This window comes from Peromyscus maniculatus, chromosome 6, assembly GCF_049852395.1.
Source record: "Peromyscus maniculatus bairdii isolate BWxNUB_F1_BW_parent chromosome 6, HU_Pman_BW_mat_3.1, whole genome shotgun sequence".
Classification (NCBI taxonomy): Eukaryota; Metazoa; Chordata; class Mammalia; order Rodentia; family Cricetidae; genus Peromyscus; species Peromyscus maniculatus.
In genome coordinates this window covers 111,481,289-111,504,084 of record NC_134857.1, presented here as the reverse complement: position 1 = coordinate 111,504,084, position 22,796 = coordinate 111,481,289, and positions in this window count along the sequence as shown.

Below are 22,796 nucleotides of genomic sequence, written 5' to 3'. Positions count from 1 at the left end.
CCCACTCACTGTTGATTTTTTTCTGTGTCCAGGCACAGACTGTGGCATGCGTGCGTGCGTGCGTGTGTGTGTGTGTGTGTGTGTGTGTGTGTGTGTGTATGTGTGTGTGTGTTATGTACATGTTTGTGGATCCATGCACATGTGTTGAGGTGTGTGTTAAATGTGTGTGCATGTGTCTGGAGGCCAGTGGTTGATATCTGGTGTCTTTCTCAATCTCTCCACATTATTCAGATCTGAACTTTTGAAAACAGCGATAGGGATACCAGACTCACTCCATTCCTTAAAATTCACCTAGTTTTCCCTCCAACATCCGTTCCCGCCCAGTATTTCCTGCTATATCCTCTAGAATCCAGAAGGAAAGACCAAAAGTAAAGGGGCAGAAGCCATTTTTGTTCATAGCTGATATGAACTTTTCTCCTGGCTTCAAAATGTCCCAGAAACCCCTGCATTGGTCCAACCTGAATAACTGCACTAGAGACACCCACACTCCACAGGGTAACCATGCATCAAGACATGCATGCTGCTGTCTGGCAGGATTTCTTTCCTTGCCATAGGAAGACCGCATTTTCATAACGTGCTACTCCTGATACTGTCTGTAAAGATGCTTCTCATTAAAGAATCTCTTGTGAGGAATGTGGCTGGGAGCTGGGGGGCAAGGGCCTGGAGTTCTAGCTCTCCAGTGAACTTACTAACTGTGTGACCTTGGACAGGTCACTTAACCTCTCTGTGCTTCAGTCTCTCCCTTGTAAAATGGGAGTAATTCCTACCTCACAGGGGTGTTGTGGGTATTAATTAGAGAAGCTGTTTGTAAAGTATTTAAGGTGTTTAAAGGAGGCACTATATAAATACAAAATAATATCTATTAAAGTTGGCTTATTTGTGAAAATACAAGACTCTTTGTTAAAATAAAGTTCCAGTCTGAGGTCCTGGGAATTAAAACTTTGAACATATAGGATGCTATAGATTGGGATAGGGACATAGGAAATACCCACACGAAGCTGGGGTTGCTCAGTCTAGATTCTAATAACTCCTCCTTTCAGTGGAAAGATTCTTCTTCTCCAAGCAGAAAAGGCCTACCAAACCCAATGACCCTTCCTCCAGGGTTGGTTGCAATTCTCTATCACTCTGGAATGAGGATGTTTCATAGTCTAAGGGGATTCAGCCAGCATGGCCTAAAGAAATAAAAATGGCCACCCCAGAAGCACTTGCTGAGCGTCTCCTCAGAACCCCCTCAACAGTGATTTTGGATTCTGCAGCTGTAATGAGATTCAAGTCACAGAATGTCCCTAAACATGAGGTACAATGTGTTGTCCATAAGGAAGCACAACACACTCCTGAATCCTCTTGAGTCATAACATCTAAGATCTCAGGTGCTACTCAATACTCTATACCAGATTCATAAATGGCTTCTTATTATTCAATATCCATTTCATTCCCCTTCTTAATTCAGAAACCCAATATTTAAGGCAGTCAAAGTTGGAATAGAGATGGATAGCTTCACCAAAAACCCCAATTCTTAAAAAAGAAAGGACAGGAGATGGCATTGTTTGGGCAAAACAATATTTTTCTCTGAAACATTCTTTCCCTCATCTCCAGCTTTCTGCAGCCCTGGCTCCTGCCTCTGGGAGAAGAGGCATCTCAAGTGAGAATTGAGGAGCGTGCTATCTGTGGAAGCTGCATTCTACCAACCAAACTCTGAGGCTCCAATGTTGGCATTGCCACCACCAATGAAAGGCTTTCTAGACTACTGCCTCATTGAGGTTGGGGATTAGCGCCTTCAAGTACTGAGTGAACTCAAATACTTTTGCTTCGAGTCAGTTGTGTTCCATGTAACCACACCCCAAATTATTTCCTAGACATAGTAAGAAGTGGCATTTCTTTAAAGACTTTGAAGAATAAGGCCAGTAAAATTCCTTTGTTGAACAAAGTGACTCAAGGGAAAGATTAAATTAAGGGTGTGGTCCTGCCGTTCAAGCCCGTTAACTTCAAGGTAGCCAACACTGAGAGAGGTGTGGAGACAAGAAAGGAAATAAAGACGGTCAACAAGAGGCTTAATTAACTCAAGCTGCTCTAACAAACATCCACTTAAAATAACCTCTTTTCATTTCTTCAGACTTGTTTTGTGCCATGCCCTTATCCATAACATCCTTACCAAACACACACGTGTTAGTTTTCTCTCAAACATGGCAAAGCTTGTTAAATACACAACTGCCATACACACACACACACACACACACACACACACACACACACAGTAGCAATTCTGAGTCTTTAATTTTGTTCATTAGTGATTTACAGCTCGCTACCACAGATCTAATGTCTATATGCTTGGTAATACGGAGAATATGTGAAGTCCTTCAATCAGGAAAGTAGCAGTGACAATCAGAATTTACCATCCTGCCTATATTCTATACAGGTTGAGTTGGGAAACATTGTTAAATGTTTAAATTTAAATGAAGTAGGCTTTTTACTGAAATATCAGAATCAGAGAAAAAAACTATGCAATATTTAATATATAACCAAATCTTAAAGTTGTTGAAAAATAGAATCCATTAAACCTTACCTTGTACTATGGAATAAGGCAGATAATTTGTAATTAGAAAAGAACCTAGCTAGATAAACTAGTTTAAATTTCATATCCCATAGGAGTTCTTAAATAAACTGAAATAAAATGTCAAATGCCAAAAAGAAAATTGCTTACAGTAGTCCCACATCCACACACCCACAAGGGATACATTAATTACAAGAAATTGTGGATACTATAAAGTCTAGGCCTTTTCCTTACAGAGTTCCTGAGATAAAGTTTAATTTATGGATGAGACACAGTAAGAGGTTAACAATAACTAATAATAAAAATAGAATTATATAACCGTGTCCTGAAATAGGAGTTCTGGCAGCAATATTCTTGGGCCTTCATGAGATTTAAAAAGTGGTTCGTGGGCACAGGCATCAAGACACAAGAATAGTCAATCTGATAAGCGACAGGGCAAGTGAGTGAGTAACAGGCAGGGTGATTCACATCCTGGGCAGGATGGAGAAGGCCAGTGTGAGATTTTATCATGCTTCTCAAAACTGCATGCAATTTAAGATTTAAGAATTGTTTATTTCTGGAATTTTCCATTCAGCAATTTTGAACCATCATTGACTGAAGTTACAGTTGGGAGGGATTAGTGAATAACGGCTTTGATAAACAATGCTGATTTGATCCAATCAAATATAAAAAGGTAGTTGACTAAACTAATTCCTATTAGGTAAACAAGCAGAGAGGAAGGAAGAATAAAAGAACAGGAAAAATCATCACAGGAAGACAGTTTTATTACATCTTCTATGTGGTGAACAAGATTTAAATGGAATTCATGAAATCAGCATTTGTGCAGAGAAACTAGGTGGCAATATTTCAACAAGAGGAGCTTGACTTGTGATCCCTATGGATTTGAGTTCACAGTTGCCTAGTGGGGGAGCGCACTTTACCACATTAAGGGAAGACAGCAAATAGCAGACACTATTCTACATGCTGTTACTCACTAATGGCCATTGTGCGTCATTAAATGTCATATATTTGACAAGGCTACCTAACTTAAATATTGTAGAACACTGACAAAGAGGCATGAAAAGAGATTTGCACATTCAGCCAAGGAATTACAATAAAGTATATTTGGAATAGAATCTTGGGAACTTTTATTTATTGTAAACAATCATGTAAAAAAATTCATTATGACATTTTCATACATATGGATCATGATTTTTTTTAATCATATTTATTCTCTTTCCTCTATCTTGTCCTCCTACCCACTCCCAGGAAAACCTTTCTACTTGGGAAATGGTAGTGGGTCCTCTCAGAAGGTTCTGAAGGGCCACTATAAAACTACTGAGGTAAATTTTATGAATAAATTGGATCCACTGAGCATGCTCAGTAGGCAAAGGGGCTCCTGTGCCAACAGGTATTGAGAAATGGACAAAAAAGATTCTAGGGTGATAGAGAATGATTCAGACTGGTTTGTGAGATTGTGGACAGAAGCAGTTGGAGTCAGGGCCTGAAGAATGAATTGGCAATAATGTAAGTGACTGGGTGATTCATAAGCCAGTAAGAAGCAATCTTTCTCTACCAATTAGCAATAGAGATTCATGAGTGATATTAAGGTAATTAGACACTCTTCCAACAGAACACTGTCAATAATGTAGATACTATTTTGCTGAAGCAGAGGTTGGAGGCAAAGAAACGCTATTGCTCTTTTGTGGGCAAGAGAAGATGAATGCCTAAATAAAGGCGGTGGGCAGGCACAAGGAAGGAAAAAGTCTCCAGATAAGTTCAGGCCATGGCAAGGACTCCAATTTAAATGAAAACAGTAAAGCAGGAAAGAAAACAGAGGAAAGGCACAACACATTGAAGCTTGATTACTGGGTGGAAGGTGGTGATGCTGAGGGATGTGGACAGTGAGCTCAAAAGGAGAAAATGACAAATTTGTTTGGAACAAGTTGCCTTCCAATTGAGTGCCGTATATTTGCCATTAGACTAAATGTATGCTATTAGGTCACTGGCAATAAGTACTGAAAGCTCAGGAGTAGATGTGATAGAAGAAAAGAACTGGGGGGTCGGGAGTATGGTTGAATCTATGTATGGAAAAGCGTAAGAACTTCTAGAAGATTACATAACAGCTGGTATCAAGATACAGAACAAGATACAGATTCCTAGAACATTACAGAAGAGCTGGCTTTCTAACATGCGGGTTGCAGAAATGGTTTTCCTGGTTCTCTTGCCTCCCTCTCCTTCCTTCTGGTATCTTCCAGTACTTTACACACATAACACATAACGGGCATAAAAGGAAGGAGCTGCTGAGCTTTCTTGGTAAAAAATTTGTTAAAAAGGAAAAGGAAACTATTGATTAGCTATAGAATTCTAGTATTTATTTGTGTGTGTGTGTGTGTGTGTGTGTGTATCTATTTTCCTGTGGATGGCTTGCATGTGCGCGTGCGTGCACACACACACACACACACACACACACACACACACACGCTGCACATGTAGAGGCCAGACTTAGGTGTTCCTCAGGAGTTGTCCACCTTGCTTTTGTGAGACAAGGTCTCTCATTGTCCTGAAGCTCAACAAGCAGGCTAGGCTAGCTGGCCCGCCTTGGAACCTGCACCTTGCCAGCACTGGAGTTACAAGGCTGTAGCATCACCCCACTTTTCTTTATGTGGACTCTGGGAGTCAAACTCAGCTTCTCACTCTGGTGCAGCAAGCACTCTACTGACTGAGCCGTCTCCTCAGACAAATAGATACAATTATTCTTTTTTTTAAATTTTTTAAATTACACTTATGGTATTCATTAATTACACTCATGATATTAATCACATTTGTGGTATTCATAGATTATATTTGCAGTATTCACTCAATTAGATAGATAGATAGATAGATAGATAGATAGATAGATAGATAGATAGATAGACAGACAGACAGACAGACAGACAGACAGACAGACAGACAGACAGATAGATAGATAGATAGATAGATAGATAGATAGATAGATAGATAGATAGAATTATTCTTACATGAATTCCTGAGCCTTTCTTATAGGGGAAAAATGAAAAGTGCCAATAAATGCCTATAAAGGTACTCACTTCTCTAATTTTCCTGAATAAAATATTGGGTTTTCCGTGTTTTCACAGCACACAACATGATTGTGTAGAATAAGATGACCTGGATACCAACTTCTTTCAGCTGAGGAATATAAAGCAAGAAATAAACTTCTTGATATCTGTCAAACTTCAAAACCATATTGGCTATCAAATCTCCTTGTTCCAAACCTTGAGTTAAGTAAGCCCTGCACCTTTCCACAGAAGACAGTGAAGTTCTCTCTTCCTAGTGGTCAGCATACTGCCCTGGATACCATGGATTTGCAGTAAGTATTTTTCATCTGCCATACAAAAAGACCATGCCTATGCTCTTCTAAAGAGCCCTGCAGTTTTTTGCATACTAGACATTCCCTTCCCTTCTTAGAGTAGTTTGGCCATCTGAATCCTCTGACCGATAAAATGTAGTGTGACTCATGCTGTAGGTCAAGAGACTGTGGTTTATGTTTTTGTCTGTTTGGAATGATCTTGAAAGCCAGCCACTATCTCAAAAGTACAACTTTTAAGAAAGAGCAGAGAAAGACCATATGGATAGAAGCCTGAAGGCATCTTACACGCTGTAATAACCCATACACAAATACATATTTACTATCTGTATCTTCATGATTGAGGGATATGAAACACAAAGAATACAAACCACACATCCAAATATATTTAAATAAGTATTTTGTGATAATATATGTGGTAAAGGAGTTCATTTACATGTTTGTTCATTTTTAAAGTCCATATATATGTTGTATATTTTAAAGGCAATAACTCTTAAAAAAAAGAAATATTCTAGATTGTATCTTTGAGTCAGAACTTGATAACCTAGTGTGAATGGCTAAGCTACTTTCATAACATATTCTTCAAAGTTTAAAAATGCAAAGCTACAACAACACATTTAAATTTCTAGCTAAAAGCTTGGTTTTCATAGTGGTACTTCACTGGCCCCTATAATAACTCCCAAAATGATAAACCCCTCAAATTCTAAATCATATCCAGAAAGAGCATTATTTTTACATTATCCCTGCAGACAACTTGCTTTTGACATGACTCAACTTGTTTTGTTTTCTGGTGTTGAAAGGAGTGGAAAAAATGATCCATTTAATAAACGTTTCTGAAAAACATTAACATATAACAAGTGAAAAGGGACATGCTTTTAAAGCTAAGAGGAAACAAAGCCAGCTGCTCAGAGGGGAAAAAAATGAATCAACTGAAATAAATGAACATGGTTTTATTTTCAAACACAGCCTCAAAGACCATTCATGAACAATAGAGGCCGCTTCGGAAAATATCTGATTTGAAAAATTACGAAAATAAGTTCTGTAAAAGGGAATACGAAGACAAAAACAGATCATGGCAAGAATAATGGTCACCATCCAGCGGCCTGATGTGTATGGTTCTGGGGACACAATGAAAATGAGTCCAAGGGACTGTAAGGAGGTCCCCACATGACAGAGATCAAATGCAGCCCAGCTGAGTCCTCCCAGATCTCCTGCTATCTAACTGGGATTTCCATTTTCAATCGCAAATGCAGGAGGAAACATGGATTGATCCCTATAGTAAGACTTTTCCACCACCTGTCACACTATGAGAAAATGAACACAGAGGAATCATTAAGATAAACTTGTCATGCACTAATTAACACAGTCTACACTTGACAGAACTTCCTGGTTGAACACTGAAAAATTCTTCAGTCTCCTATATAAGAATTTTTATGAAATAATTAACCTTTATGTCTCTGTTTCTAGCCATGATTAACCTGTTACCAGAAAATGTGGTCCCTGTCACTAGATTATCCGAGATCCTTCTGTGCCTGCATCACTCTGAGATGTCAGAGGAGCTGAACCTCCACAGGAAGGTGCTGCCACCTTCTGCATGTTTCTCTCCCCACAATCCTGGGGTGCACTGTCACCTCGCTAATGCAGCTGAACAACCTAGAGCTAGAAAACTGATGCTGTTCATGAGTCAAGACCTGTGCCCAATTCCAAAGGTCATATATTTCCCCATGTCATTTAATATCATAATAAAACCTGAATTACTAGTTAATGAAATGCATGATATATGTATGATTAAAATTATTGAATCTTCAAACCCATGCAAGAAAATTCTATTTCCAAATCTTGCAATTCCTTTTCACTTGCTGCTGTCAATCTACCACTGACTCCCAACATAATGAAGCTGCCTATGTCTCTCTCTGCCCCACTAGGTCAGAAGGCCATCAAGAACAGGCTTTCATTCACCATGCCAACCTAGCCTCTGCCTAGAAGATGGTAGTGTCATAAATGTAAATCCAATTTAGAACATTTAAGATAAGTTTATAAAGACACAAACAATATCAAGAAAGTTCTAGCCATGCTGTCAGCCTGATAAACATATTATTCTTCTATTACTTTCACTTGTTCATTTGTAAATGAGGGGAAAGCACTTTCACTTTTAATGAAGAGTCAAGTTGCTTGTACACCAGTATTCTCCCAGAGCCCAGTTGGAGTAGCAAGTCAAAGATGGAGTTATCCCTTGGGTTTGATACCCTTACTCAGGCTCTAGTAGGTCCCAGTTCAGGGCAGGGTCGTGCTAAGTCATGCTGCTCTCCGCATTTTGTTCTTGATGCTGCTAGTTCGTTGGCTTCATTTTCACACAATATGAACATTCAATGTCACAATTTGGCTTTTTGGGGTTCCCCTCCTTCCTAATTTTCATTCCTCCTTCATCCCAAGATTGAAGAAAGGTATCTCCTTGGCTGCCTCCCACATCCAATACCCACAGAGACACAGTAGTAATTCTCAGTAGCATATCATTGTAAAGCTGTCTGCTTATTGCTGGGTGGTGTAGTTAGTCAACCCTCTGATGATGCGTTCATCTCCCTAGTCCTCATGATTCTAGCAGAGAAGCAAGACGTGATGGAGGTGTTTCCTTCTTCAGTCTCTAAAGCCAACCAGATCCCCAAATCTCCTACTCTTAGAATGTAGGGCACCAGGCAGGTCCCCATCCTATACCATGTAGCCAAGTACTCTTAGAATGTAGAATACCAGGCAGGTCTCCATCCTATACAATGTGGCCATGTACTCTTAGAATGTAAAGAACTAGGAAAAAGACATCCAGAAGCCTTCTGCTATCTCCTACCTCTTCACACCTATCATCACACCACTGTCACTGCAAATAGCCTTGCTGCAGGGACTATCTGCTAGGAGAAAAATGAAGAAAGAAGGGATTTATGCCAAGATCAAGTTTTGCCTAGATGAAGATAAAATCTTACACTAAATTGCACTGGTTCTGAAAGAGAGAAGTTGACAGTTCCAAAGACCTTTTCTCTTTATTCATATGAACAGCATTTGCTTAGAGGAAAGTTGTCAAAACAATCTATAAAATGTCCCTGAAACAATTATTTCTCTCTCCACAAATGCTATGACATATCACATACTCTGGCTCTCAGACCTTGAACATATCATAGGGATTGAAGTACAGGGACAAGCTTTCATAATGGTAGAATGGAACGGATGAAATAGCTTTTCAAGATGGGCTCATATAACCTCATGACAAATTTAGTGGTATGATTGCTAATTTAGAATGTATGTGCATATACCAATACTTACCATATACAAAAGCATATTCATTTTAGCATGGGTATTTACTCAACATAAGCACAAAAACATATATCTATCTTAAATCTGGAAATTGAAAATTCTGTGTTCAAACCCCAGTTCTTCCTCACCTAATTTTAACAATTTTCTGGGTAGCTTTGCTCTGATTCAATGGAAACACAGCCTCATGCTCCTGTATTTTATATTTATCTTCAAAGAATACTTTTCAAACGTGTATTATCATAATATTCAAATCAAGAAACAAATGCTATTTCCATGTGTGGTTTAAAGATTACATAACTGTGAAAATTATGTCTAGCAGAATATTTCCATTTTGATACATACCGTAAAGAAAATACAAATCAAGTGCATACATGTAGCCAGATATGTGTCTAGTAACCAAAGTATCTCCTCACCTCTTTTGATTATATCCTGCTTTGGGGTTATATGTCCAATGACTTCCAGTCTTGACGTCCCTGTGAGTTTCCAAATGTTTAAAGTATTATAAAATTTTCAAACAAAATATGAAATTATTTTTACAAATGGAATAAGCATGCTACAGCTCCTTATTGGGAAAACTTTTGCAGAGTTAGACAATTCCTAGAGGGTTAGAGACACTGGACTAGAGACTGGGGCCATATACCCTCTGAGTCTCCACAACCAAAACAATGATGCAAAGAAAAATCGCTCCTTAGGCAAACAAAAGCTTATTATTTTAAGAAAAAATACTTTCAATTTTGAATATAACTCCTAATCCATTCCCCATTTTTCTTTAAGTAGAGCAATTTCCTTTTAAGTGGAAGTAGTTGCATCTTCACATCTATTTGAAAATGTAATTAGATAGAAACATAATACACTCCAGCTGGAAAATGAACAATCCATTTTTCCTCTTCCTAGACAAGGTCACACTGCTGAGCACACTCAAGTTAAGCGTGATACAGAAGTCAAGCCATAAATCCAATGAGATGGAAGTCTCTGGCAGCCCAGACACAAGTAAGGCCCAGTGTCAAAGGGTTCACACTCAATTATCTCCGTTTCATTTAAAAACTCTCAATCCTTATTAACAAATAGTCCTTCTCTTAGAAAAAAAGTGTAGTATTTTAGAGACCAGATCAACAAAAGACACTGTCATTTTTTTTATAAAAACCAAAACATATTTGGGGGAAAAATGTAAGTGAAACTAATTTGCTACATATGTTTTCTACATACAGTACATAAGGGGGTTTCTCCGACGCCATATGGAACGCATCTGAACTTGTAAGACAATGACCTTCATAAATCACTCTAGGCTCCAACTCCAAATTATGTCTTGTTCCCCCACTCATGGGATAGTCACTATATCTCATATAAATTCATTATGGTATATGTGCACAATAATCTATCTCTACCTTTATAAGGAATGATGTCATAACATACAGGCAAGGCTTTCCAGAAGAGAACAAGCTCTCCCAACAGATGTGCCAGCATATAATACAACCTCCACACTCGTGGTTCACAATAGCCCCTCCACACCGCTAGAAGACAAGAAAATTCATGGAGAAGGCAATACATGACCTAATGACAAAATGGTTTCTATGCCTTCTTAAGTTTTTTTTTCTCCCGAGGTTAAAATGTAAACTAAAACTATCTTATATATTTTCTTCCTGTACATTTCCCATTTATGCCCATATATCTGCCTACTTATTTTTATCTGTGCTAAACTACTAGCCAGGTTCTACCAGGGTTTTCTGTTAACAGATGAATTGCTGAGACAAAGGCTTAAATTAAGGGAGCAGCAACATTTGCCAGTGGTGGATGGAGAAGATAAAGGAAACACAGATATTCCAGTCCGGCATCTTTGTCCATGAAAAACTGCCTCTTACCACCTTCCTTCCTGATGTGATCTTTCTTCCACATTCTAGAGTTCAGAAGAACAAGTTTGTCCTCTTGTTCACCTGGAACCACTTGAGGAAATGAGCACTGAGATAAGATAGATCAAACTTCCTGATTCTTCTTCATCACCAACCTTCACATTATGGAACTTCTTAAATCCATAATGTGAAATGAAAACCACTGAGAATAGCCCATGCATAAACCTGTATAAGGACCACTTTTTAGTCCTCTGATATCATCCCCTTTCCTTAGTTCTAGTGTTTTCTTTCATTCTGGGTCAAAGATCAAGCATGCAACATCAGGTAACAAAAAAGGGAACATAATAAGCACACATTGAATGAGTTAAATAAGCATTAATGGCTAGAATGAGAGGTTATTATGAATATGACAGCCTCAAGAGATTATGCCCCATCGAAAGCAGGATGCTCTGAATAAAAATGTTGCACTTAAGATTTCTGGGGAGGATGGGACACTACAAGGGCCAAGCATGTAAAAGCTAAAACTTATCTATAGGCTGGTGTACATCTAAAATACAGAACACATGTAACTTCCAAGCAAGAATCTAAAATTTGCTGGAGAAAGAAATGTCATTGGAAATTGAGAGTCCAGATCATCTCTAGCTGATATCTAATTTGAGATGGGGAAAGGATCAATAAAGAGTACCAAAGCATGACCTATAAGAACAACATAAATGAGTAATGCTCATTTGCAGATTATTCAGATGTATTAGTCGGTCTTTATTGCTGTGATGAACACCTGGTCCAAAACCAATCTAGGAAGAAGAAGGGTTTCTTTCAGCTTTACAGTTTATAGCCCATCATGAAAGGAAGTCAGGGCAGGAACTGTAGACAAGAACTGAATCAGAGGCCATGGAGGAATGGTGCTTACTGGCTTGTTCTCCATGGCTTGTTCATCTTGTTTCCTTACACAACCTAGAACCACCTGTCCAAGGGTGGCACCACTCACAGGGGCCTGGGACCTCATACCTTAACCATTAATCAGGCATAACCTGTAGATATGCCTAGAGGCCAATCCAATGGGGCTCCCTCTTCCCAGGTTACTGTTGCTCGTGTTACCATGGCAAAGACCAATCAGCACGTCAGAACAGAACACTTGATAGTAATTTATACTTGAACTAATGTTCTTTTAAAAAATATATTGTGATGAAGAGATTAGAGCTTTTAGAATGCCTAGTTCCTGAAAGTATTCTGAAAAGTCTACAAACTCATATAACTAAGGGCACCCACATTCACATCATATGCATACACACAGAGGACCAAGCAGAAAAAATGCTGCAAATTCTGTAATAATGTTGAGATTCCCCTTGAAATATCCAATTCACAAAAAATAAATGTCCACAAAAAAGTGTGAATACTCTTCAGAAAAAGTCAAGCTTGTGTAAAAATATTACCTTACAGAGGTAAAATATTACCATATTCGAAAATAATATCAATATTGCTTTGTAAATTTTATTTTATACACAAGGCATAAATTGATAAGATCCTGCTATTAAATGAGTATATAAGCTTTATTCTATACTTTGGTTCTAAAAATCATCACTATTTTTAATCGTTTGGTACAGTCAGTGCATCTCCCTCCACTTCTGAGTCCAGAATTACTCCCCAACAATGAATTATTAAAAAGCTAGACAAAACAATGAAATAATTGTTTTCAGACATGGATAGTAATATAGGACTAGGATTCCTCAAAGAAGAAGAAGAAGAAGAAGAAGAAGAAGAAGAAGAAGAAGAAGAAGAAGAAGAAGAAGAAGAAGAAGAAGAAATTAGATGACCTGACTATTGCCCTTGAGGTCATATAGGAACAAGTTTTAGATCATAGACCAGGGAAAATTAAGAAGACAAACTGGAGCTCAGGCAGGAAAAAAAATGCCTAGAATTCATGAGGCAGAGTTCTGAGGAGGAAAATATTCTAAATATCTGCCTAAGAGTTTCCCGAAACTTTCACTAAATCCAAAATCTCTGTCTATAGAATAAAATAGTATGAGACAAAGAAGAAAAGAATTCCTAAGAAGCCAAAAGTCAAACAACTCTTAGAGCATTCGGAGCTGACAGCCACTCGGACTCACAGTTCAAATGGAAGGGCTGTGTTATATACACAGACCATTGAGTAGAGGCCCCAAGAGGTTATGTCTCAATAGAGAAGGCTTAACTCATCCTAGAATTGAAGATATTCTATACTGACCCCCCCCCATCTTCACAAACACACGAAATTGTTAAAAAGAATTGGGAAAAGGGATGGAGTTACTGTTCTGAGATTAAGAGCACTGGATGTTTTCCCAGATGATACATATTCAATTGTCAGCACCTATATGATGGCCCATCACTGACTGTAGTTCCAGTTTCGGGGATCCAATGCTCCCTCTGTCCTCCATGGACACCAGTCACACACATGGTGCACAAATATACATCAAACAGAACACTCATACACATAATTTTTTTAAACTTTTTTTAGAAGAAAAATATTGGAAGAATTAATATTACCCACAAGTACCTTGACTATCAGAACAAAGTCCAAAAATAAATGTTTAAACACTGCAACAAAATCAAGTACTCAAGAAAAAATTCACAAAGCCTAAAATTAAAAAAAAAATGTTCTAGATGTTCAAAATATTCTAGAATTGTGACTCACAACCAAAAAAATCAACATAAATAGAAATTATAGAATTAAGTGATGATACAAATGAAAATTATTTTCAACGTGCTCAGTATGTTCAAAGACTTAAAAGAAATCATGAGCACAATGAGGAGAGAGATGTAACATATAAAATCAAGACCTCTGCTCATTTGGATAGGCACAAAAACATAATATCCAAAATAAAATTCCATTAGACAGGATTAAAAATAAATTATACACTTGCAGAAATATAAAGGAATTTGAAAATATGACATTTGAACATATGCTGAGGAACTGCAAACAGAAGTCTGAAAAGAAAACATATAAAAAATGCAGTCACCAGAGAGTCATGTCAACTGTTTCAACCTCTGTAATTGTAGAAACCCAAAAGGAGAGGGGGGAAAACACTGAAAAAATAATCCCTAAAGATTTTTGTTGTTTGGGGTTTGTGGTATATTTTGTTTGCTTCTCAAATTTGATGAAAGCTTCAAATGTACAAATTCTTATAAACTGAAACATAGTTAAAATAATAACACACATCTTGTCAGAAACTATATGCACTAAAGACCAATTGAAACATGTTTAAAGTGTTAGGACTGGGAAAATCAATCTGGAGCAAACATTTTTTAAAAAGCATCAATAATTCCATTAAATATAAATTGTCCAAACCCTCCAATTAAAAGGCAAAGATGTTTCAAGTTAATTTTTTTAAGATTCAGCTATATGCTATCTACAAGAGGATAAGAAACCAACTTTAAATATAAACACACATTCAATCGGAAAGTAAAGAAATACACAAATGGACAAAACAAAATTTATGAGAAAGCTATGGTAAGTGCTTCATATAGTGTAAAATATACTTTACAACAAGTCCTACTATTAGCAGGAATAAAGAGGAACATTTCAGCCGGGCGTTGGTGGCACACGCCTTTAATCCCAGCACTCGGGAGGCAGAGCCAGGCAGATCTCTGTGAGTTCGAGGCCAGCCTGGGCTACCAAGTGAGCTCCAGGAAAGGCGCAAAGCTACACAAAAAAAAAAAAAACCCTGTCTCGAAAAAACCAAAAAAAAAAAAAGAGGAACATTTCATTATGAGTAAGAAGCCTGTTTACCTAGATGGTTTTACAACTGACTAAGACAAGTAGGAAATCAACAATGCATCATTTTGCAGCAAGAGCATTTGGGAAATATAGGCAAAGCAAACTGATTTGAGAATACAATCCATTTCAATTTAGAAGAATACGTGATTTGTGATGTTGACAACCACTTTGATATATTCCTTAAAAGATTGTATAGATTTCCAAAATGCCCATGATCACTCTAAATACAACCCAAGGTGAGTCAAGTATTCTGGGGCAGGAAATCATGCTAAAGGAGAGAGATCACAAAGGACTTCCCATAGCATGCTGTAAAGTTAAAACACAGTAAGTAATAGGTGGATCACTGAAGAGAATTAAGCAAGCAGGTCCACAAGCAAACTTCCCCTTAGAACATTAACATTCACCCTAAAGCAATGTTGAGTATTAACTGGAGAACAAACTTCCTCATAAACAAAATAGCTCAGTCTCAACAATATGTGAGAACTGTAAACACTGTGGTAGCAAAGAATCTACTTTTTCCTTTAAAAAAAAATACTTTGAAACCACAAATAGAACAAAAAGTAGATACATCATTTCAATAAGACTGGTTATATAACCATAGTGGAGGGTATTCTCCCAGATGCAGTGATTGTCAAGGTCATTCCAGGTAGACAGTTAACCAGAAGCATGTCACAGACAAACCATTGAGTGATGTTGCCCCGAATAAGGGTTGTTCCCTAAGAGGACAGGTAACAAGTCTTTATCTGTCCCATCAACCAGCTCCCAAATAATGACAGAGAGACTTCTTATTAATTATGAAAACTCAGCCTATACCTTAGGCTTGTACTTAACTAGCTCTTATAACTTAATTAATCTATGCTTTTATTAATCTGTGTTCTACCACATGGCTTTTACTTCTATCTCATTCTGTGTGTATGACTCATTCCCCATGGCTTCTCTTGCGTGCCTCAATTACCTCCTCTTCTTCTCTCTGCCTGGAAGTCCTGCCTCTCTCCTACCTAGCTATTGACCATTCAGCTTTTTATTACACCAATCACAGCAACACATCTTCACACAGTGTACAAATATTCTCCAACATTTCCCCCCTTTTGTCTAAATAAAAGGAAAGGTTTTAACTCTAACATAAAATATATACAATAAGAACAATTATCAAGTAAGGATTACATTCAAAATGTCCAGTCCATTTGTATTTGGTAAATTTAGAGAAAATTTTCTATTATCTATTCTATCTTGATGAATCTAACATTTTATAACTAAATCATTTTTATCATAACTTGTATTACCATCCTAAAAATATCCTTTTTTACCTTAAATCATTTTCTTAAATAAACAACTTAAGCATTTATATCTCTCAATCTTTATAAACTTTACATCTCTTATGTGAAGCTTCTTTTCTGAATTTGGTAACAAGAAAAACTGTAACTATACCTATCTCATCTTTCACCCCATCAGAGACCCAAGAAGGAGTAAACAGGAAGTGCAGAGCAAGCAACTTCCAAAACTATAAAGACAACAAAGACATCTGGCTGCCTTAACAGTCACCCAAGTTTCCTCTGTAGTGTTGGGGCAGCCATCTTCAGTCTACAGGCCTAGAATATCTGACAGATTTTTCATAAAGCAGAAATTTTGAAGGACTATCCTACCTTGTCTTGGCAAAGTTTGCCTGTCACCTTCTTCTGTTTCCTGTTCATCCAATTCGGATAGCATACTGTCAGCTGTCAAGCATCAAGGCAAGGGCAATTTCTTGCCCAGTGGCAAACTTTGCCACAGTGAAATCAAACTCCATATGGAGGTTCTTTGATGACTATCATCCTTTTTTGAAGTAAATTGGTGCTGCCAGGAGGAGATGTATCTCACTGTCATGAACAGCCTTGTGTTATTAAAACATTTTTAAATGCCTTATTCTGTAAGTCTATGAAGTGTTTGAAGACAATCTATTTAAAATGTCTCTTGTTGACCTTGAAAGCATACTTAACATGACTATAAGTTTGATTATTATAGATTACTAATTACTAACCTGTATTTCTTTATTATCCTAAGTAGTTTTCAAGGACTAAAACCTTACATTACATTTTAAAATGAGCCACATAGGTACAATACTTTAAACAGAGTAGAAACATATATGCACTATAACAAAAATAACCTTAAATTTGAATCAGTATGCAAGAGTCCATACCAATGTAAAATATTTGAGACTAGTAGCTGGTTTTTAGTCTAAAAGTATATTCAATAATCTACCCTTTTATCTTATCCTTTCCATACCCACCCCCTTTTCTCTTCAGAAAGAGATCCTTGAATCTAAGCTCCCTTGCTTAGTTTTTTTTTCCTGACGATGACAAATAACAATTTGTAACCAACTCCCCAAATGATAATAAACATCCATAATCCACTGAATGATCAAAATTCACCTACTCCACCTCTTGCAAATGTGGCCATCGTGTTCTCTAGACAGCTTCCTATTGTCTGGGGGTGATGACATCTTTAGGGAACCCTGAAAAAAGTTGGAATAATGGTTAAGTCCTGGGAAAACTAACTGTATTTTTTTTTTTGTTTAGTCTCTATGTGATGGGAAAGTCTAGAGATCATCTGAAGTTTTGGCTAGATAGTCAATAAGGTTGGGCCATCTCAGCTAGTAGCTTTGAAGTTGTTCTGGATGCAAAATTCTGAGTAAACTGCAACAGAGGCATTCTAAGAAGCTGGATCACCTGGGCTATTTGTTTTCATTGGTGACTGGGCCTTTTTTCTGACACAAACTTTAAAGATAACATATATATCTACATTAACACAAGTATGGAATGTGCAGTATACACAAGTCAACTAAAGATGGTTTTTTGTTTATGTTTGAGCAGGTAAAAAGGCAACTGTGAATCTTATAAGTCTGTTTGGAATGGATAACCAAATTGCCATGAGGACTTGGTAGCCAACAAGATTTACCTTGTCTCATCCAGTCCTGGTGCAATCCCCATGTTGAGGAATCAGTGTGTATGTCGTCTGTCCTGCACTCTTTCCTGGATTTTCCCCTCATGTCTACAGCCATGATCCTCAGGAGGGCTCCCCTGGTCACATCTGATCTCTATTAACTTTGAAAAAAATTATAGCTTTTTGTTTCCTGTGGAAACAAAAGCACCTCTCCCCCAACACAACACATTTTCTGACTTCCATTCTGAAGTGAAGACATTCTTAAAATATATAGGTTGGTTTAATTTAGCAGTTTCCATAATCCAGTGTTTCTCAGCAGCTATTGTTTTTTGTTCATTAGCATTTAAAAAATCAAAATTAACAAAACACCATATAAGATCCTAATTCCCTGTGTTGTATATTTCCCATCTTTATGTGGCTTATTTTTTTATATTACTTTACTTTCTCTTTAAAGACTTTATTTTACTGTTGTTTTTTTTTAACTACTTTTGAGTGTCTATGCCAGTTTTCTTTTCTTTATTTAGTACCTAAGCGCTTTTTAAAGCATATTGTACATTTTTAGAGGTTTTCTGTGTCTGGACCAGGCTTTTTGTGTATCTGAAGCATTCTCTGACTGCATCAGTCAAATCTTAAACTGCTAGGCTATCACTGTGTGGCTCCACTTAACATATGGAACACAGGCAGCTGACTCTGCCCCAGTAGGATCCACGGGCAGCAGCAGGATCTGCACCTAAGCCTAACTGTAACATGAAACTTAAAATGTCTTATTAATAAAAACAAACCTGGAGCCAGGTATTGGAGTGAATGCTGAAAGATCAGAGAAGCAGAACAAGCCACAGCTAATCTCACCTCACCAGTTCCTTAGCTGATCTCCTGTTTCCTCAAACTGGAAGCCTCTGTGTCCTCATCCGAATGGATCTCAGCTGAACTGCTGCTCAAAAGCCTAAAAGCTTAACCAGGCTCTAGTTCCTGGGCCTTGAACCTTATATACCTTTCTGCTTCCTGCCATCACTTCATGGAATTAAAGGTGTGTGTCACCATGCCTGGCTGTTTCCAGTGTGGCTTTGAACTCACAGAGATTCAAATGGATCTCTGCCTCCAGAATGCTAAGATTAAAGGTGTGTGTGCCACCATTTTCTGGCCACTATGTTTATCTAGTGGCTGTTCTGTTCTCTGACCCCAGATAAGTTTATTAGGGTGCACAATATTTTGGGGAACAATATCACCACACCTAACCATCCAGCTCTGGGAAGCTGCTGTGTCCACAATGCAGCAGCAGTTTCTACCTAGTCTCCATCTCCAATAGCACATAGGCTGCTCAAATGATCAGCTGTACTTAAGGGGCAGCACCTTTGTACTCTGCAAGCACCCAGCCTGCTTGAGAGACTAAGGTCGCCTGGAAGTCACACTTGACTCCATGTTCAGTTATTTTTTTCTTCAGTTTTTTTTTTTTCAGGCACTATGTGGATTTACATGCTGGACACTGGGCACTATTTGTAAAGAGTCTTTCTCTGGCCTGCCAGGCAGCTCCCAAATAATGACATGGATACTTCTCAATAATTATGAAATATCAGCCTATAGCTTAGGTTTGTTCCTAATTAGCTCTTATAACTTAGATTAACCCATATCTTTATTAATCTACATTCTACCATGTGGCTTTTACCTCTATCCCATTCTGTGTATCTGACTCATTTTATGTCTGGCTGGCTTCTCTTGTGCACTTCAATTATCTCCTCTTCTTCTCTCTGGCCAGAAGTCCCACCTATCTCTCCTTCCTAGCTATTGGGCATTCAGCTTTTTATTATACGAATCACAGCAACACATCTTCTCATGGTGCACAAATATGCAACAACAGGGCCCCCAGTAGTATTTCATTTGCCACAACAGCAAGTTATTTCACTATTCTGAGACCCAAAAGTCGCTAGAGTAAAGGTAAAAAATCACACAAATGTTCCAGGCTCCAGGCAAAGGGTTGGGGGCCAGGCAGGGAGTGAGTGAGACTCTTCCTGTGGAAATACCTGCAGAGATGGTACTCAGGACCAGAGAGAAGAAGACAGAGAAATCCCATGGCCAATCAGAAACTGCCAATAAGCACGAATGCTCAAAAGAATAAATAAAATCAATACAAGAAAAGGAAACAGGAAAACATTCCAAATGTTATCTTACCTCTCTCTGCTTCTAAAAGACAAGGTGGACAGAAAAAACATAGATAAGAAGAATTATTTAGGTAAGATTACTATCTAACTGATAGGTATCTAGCTGTATGCCCTAGTGGGAACTCATGAAAGTTGGGTCAATGGCTGTGGAGCCTGCATGGGACTGGACTAGGCCCTCTGTATGGCAAGACAATTGAGTAGCTTGATCTGTGTGTGGGGCGGGGGGGGGGGTGATGGTAGGATCAGAATCCATACCTGGTGCATGAATGGACTTTTTGGAGCCCACTACCTATGATGGGACACCTTGTGCAGCCTTGAGGCAGGGGGAAGGGCTTGGACTTGCCTCTACTAAATGTCCCTCCCCATTGGAGGCCTTACCTTCTTATGGGCAGAGTGGGGCTTGGATTGGGAGAGGGAGGCTGGGGGTGGGGGGCAGGAGGAACGAAGAGGGGAATCTTTGATTGGTGTGTAAAATGAATGAAAACAATTATAATTAGAATAAAAGTTAATAAAAATATTTTAAAAAAATATGTAGGGGTTTGTTTTCAATACTAGTACTACATCTCAAAAATCAACTTTATATTATGTCATTGGGAAAAACTTAATAAAATTTAAAAACAGGAGTAGTAAATTTGATAACCTCTTTCCAAAAGCAATAAAGCTAAAACCATATCTAGACTAGAAACTGTACCACTTCTTTGTTCAGTATGCAGGAAGAGGGTAGAGTGGTCTGGAGTAAAAACACGGGAAATAACCCATTGACAGAATTCTGCTGTGGTCTTGAGGTCTCCGAGAGAGGTGCGTGTGCTTTGAGAAATCAGTGGATGACAAAGCCATCATTAGCATTCAAAGTAGAAGACCCAAGTACCAGGCACAAGGCCCCATGTTCGATCCCTGCAGGGCAGGGAGAGGAAGGAAGGCTGAAAGGGAAGGAGAAGTGTCTAAGAGCAGGATTTGCGAAAACACTGAGTTCATTTTCCGTCAACTTCAGTTAAAAAAAAAAAATGGCAGCTAAAGATTCGGTGGACGCCATCAGAACAATGAGATGACTCGATCCAGCTAAGTCTCAGAGCAGAGATGGAACAAGAGGAGCATATTTGTGAACAATGCCTAAGTGACATTTTGTGATGTGTGATGAGATAATAGTCTGCAGAGATGCTTTGAAAGAGGAAGCAAGGGGACACAAGAGAGTCTGCCCTTCACAGATTTCCTTTAATGAGTGACCTCTTATTGCATATGTGAATCAAAATGCCACACTATATTTTATAAATATGTATAGTTATAAAGTGGTACATATTTTTTAGTTAATAAATAAATATTTGAGAATATACAAAAGAAAAACATGCAGGGAAAAGCTTTAGGAAAGACTACCCCAAAGCATGTTGCTTCTTTTTGCATTTATTACATTTGTAAATATGGTTTCTGCAGCCACACTTCCTGCTACACTCTAAGTTGCATGAGAGTAGGATCCATGTCTACAGTGCTCACAGCTTTATTTCTCTCCTACCAAGTGCTCATTGAATAGAGTGTGAGCCATCACTATTAACATCAAAAGTAAACAGAAAAATTAATCAATCCATTTGAACTCCCTTTGTTCCAATCTCCGTCTCCTATTCTGCTGCTATGTATAACCTATTTAGCCCCCTTTATATTTCACACTCAGCCTCTCTATTTGGTTAGCTCTTTTCTTTGTTCTGTGAGAAATCTATAAGAGAACGTGGTTTCTGTAAGAAGCATCAAATGTCAATATTACATGACAGTGATAAAAATTAAAGTCTTATATCAAATCATCCCTTATAGAATACTGATATCAATAATAACAGGACAAATAAGGACCTTTTAGGAATTTTCACACTATACCGTACTTAGAAAATAATATTTATAGCATACCATGGAGAACAGAGATACCTATATTATGCATTGGGTCTAAGAAGCCAGTGGAGGACTGGTAGACTCAAATGCACAGATAGATCTGAAAACCACTTGTCGAGCATAGACTAGAAAGTACCCTTTAAGACCTGTCCTCCATTTCCAACCTTACAAGACTTACAGCTACACTTATGAGTACACACTGATACTGTTTATTGTTAGAGTGTAGCATAGAGGGACAGATTGTCAAGGTTTCATTCTGACTGTCAATAGGAAGGTGATCTTCAGAAAGTTACTAAACACCTTGTGTTTCTTAGTTTCTTCACTTATATAATGAAATGTTGACACCCTACTCCATGTGGCTGTCATGGAGATGAAATGACTATGTACCAGGGACTTAGATCAGCATCAGACAGTAAGAAAATATGGTGTTCTTATTACGTCAATTGCTTAAAGGGAAGATCTCATCTTGCAGTGTTCTAGCAGATCTTGGAACACAATGTTTTGCTGTAAGTGTGCATGGTCTCTCATCTTTTACAATGTATGTGGACAAAATTTTATTTGGTATCGTTTACAACTGGGGAAATGCTAGATCGATCATGAAGAAAGTAATGGAAAGAAAATATATAATGAATCAAAAATTCACTGAAATCATCATGCTAATTATGTTTATAAATCTAAAAATACAATTTTATAATGATGTAGAAAGGAAGCTAGTCATTCTCTGCTCAACAAAATTCTGAGTCATAAAGACTTGAAAAATGTTGTGCTTTGATGATGCAGGCATTGCTCAATTACTACTACAACTTTTAATAGGGCTTTTGTCTCTACCACCTCATTCTGAAGTCTATAACTTATAAATTAAATAACTTAAAATTAAACAAAATACCAATAATCTCCATCAAACTCAGATGGTAGCTAATAACCACTCAAGAGTAAATCCAGGTCCTAAAGGAGATTGTGTTTGGAATCTAAAAGAAAAAAAGAAACAAGAAAGCTCTCGGATTAAGATTAATTGTGTAGCTGCATCCTTTGTATAGAATATTTGATACAG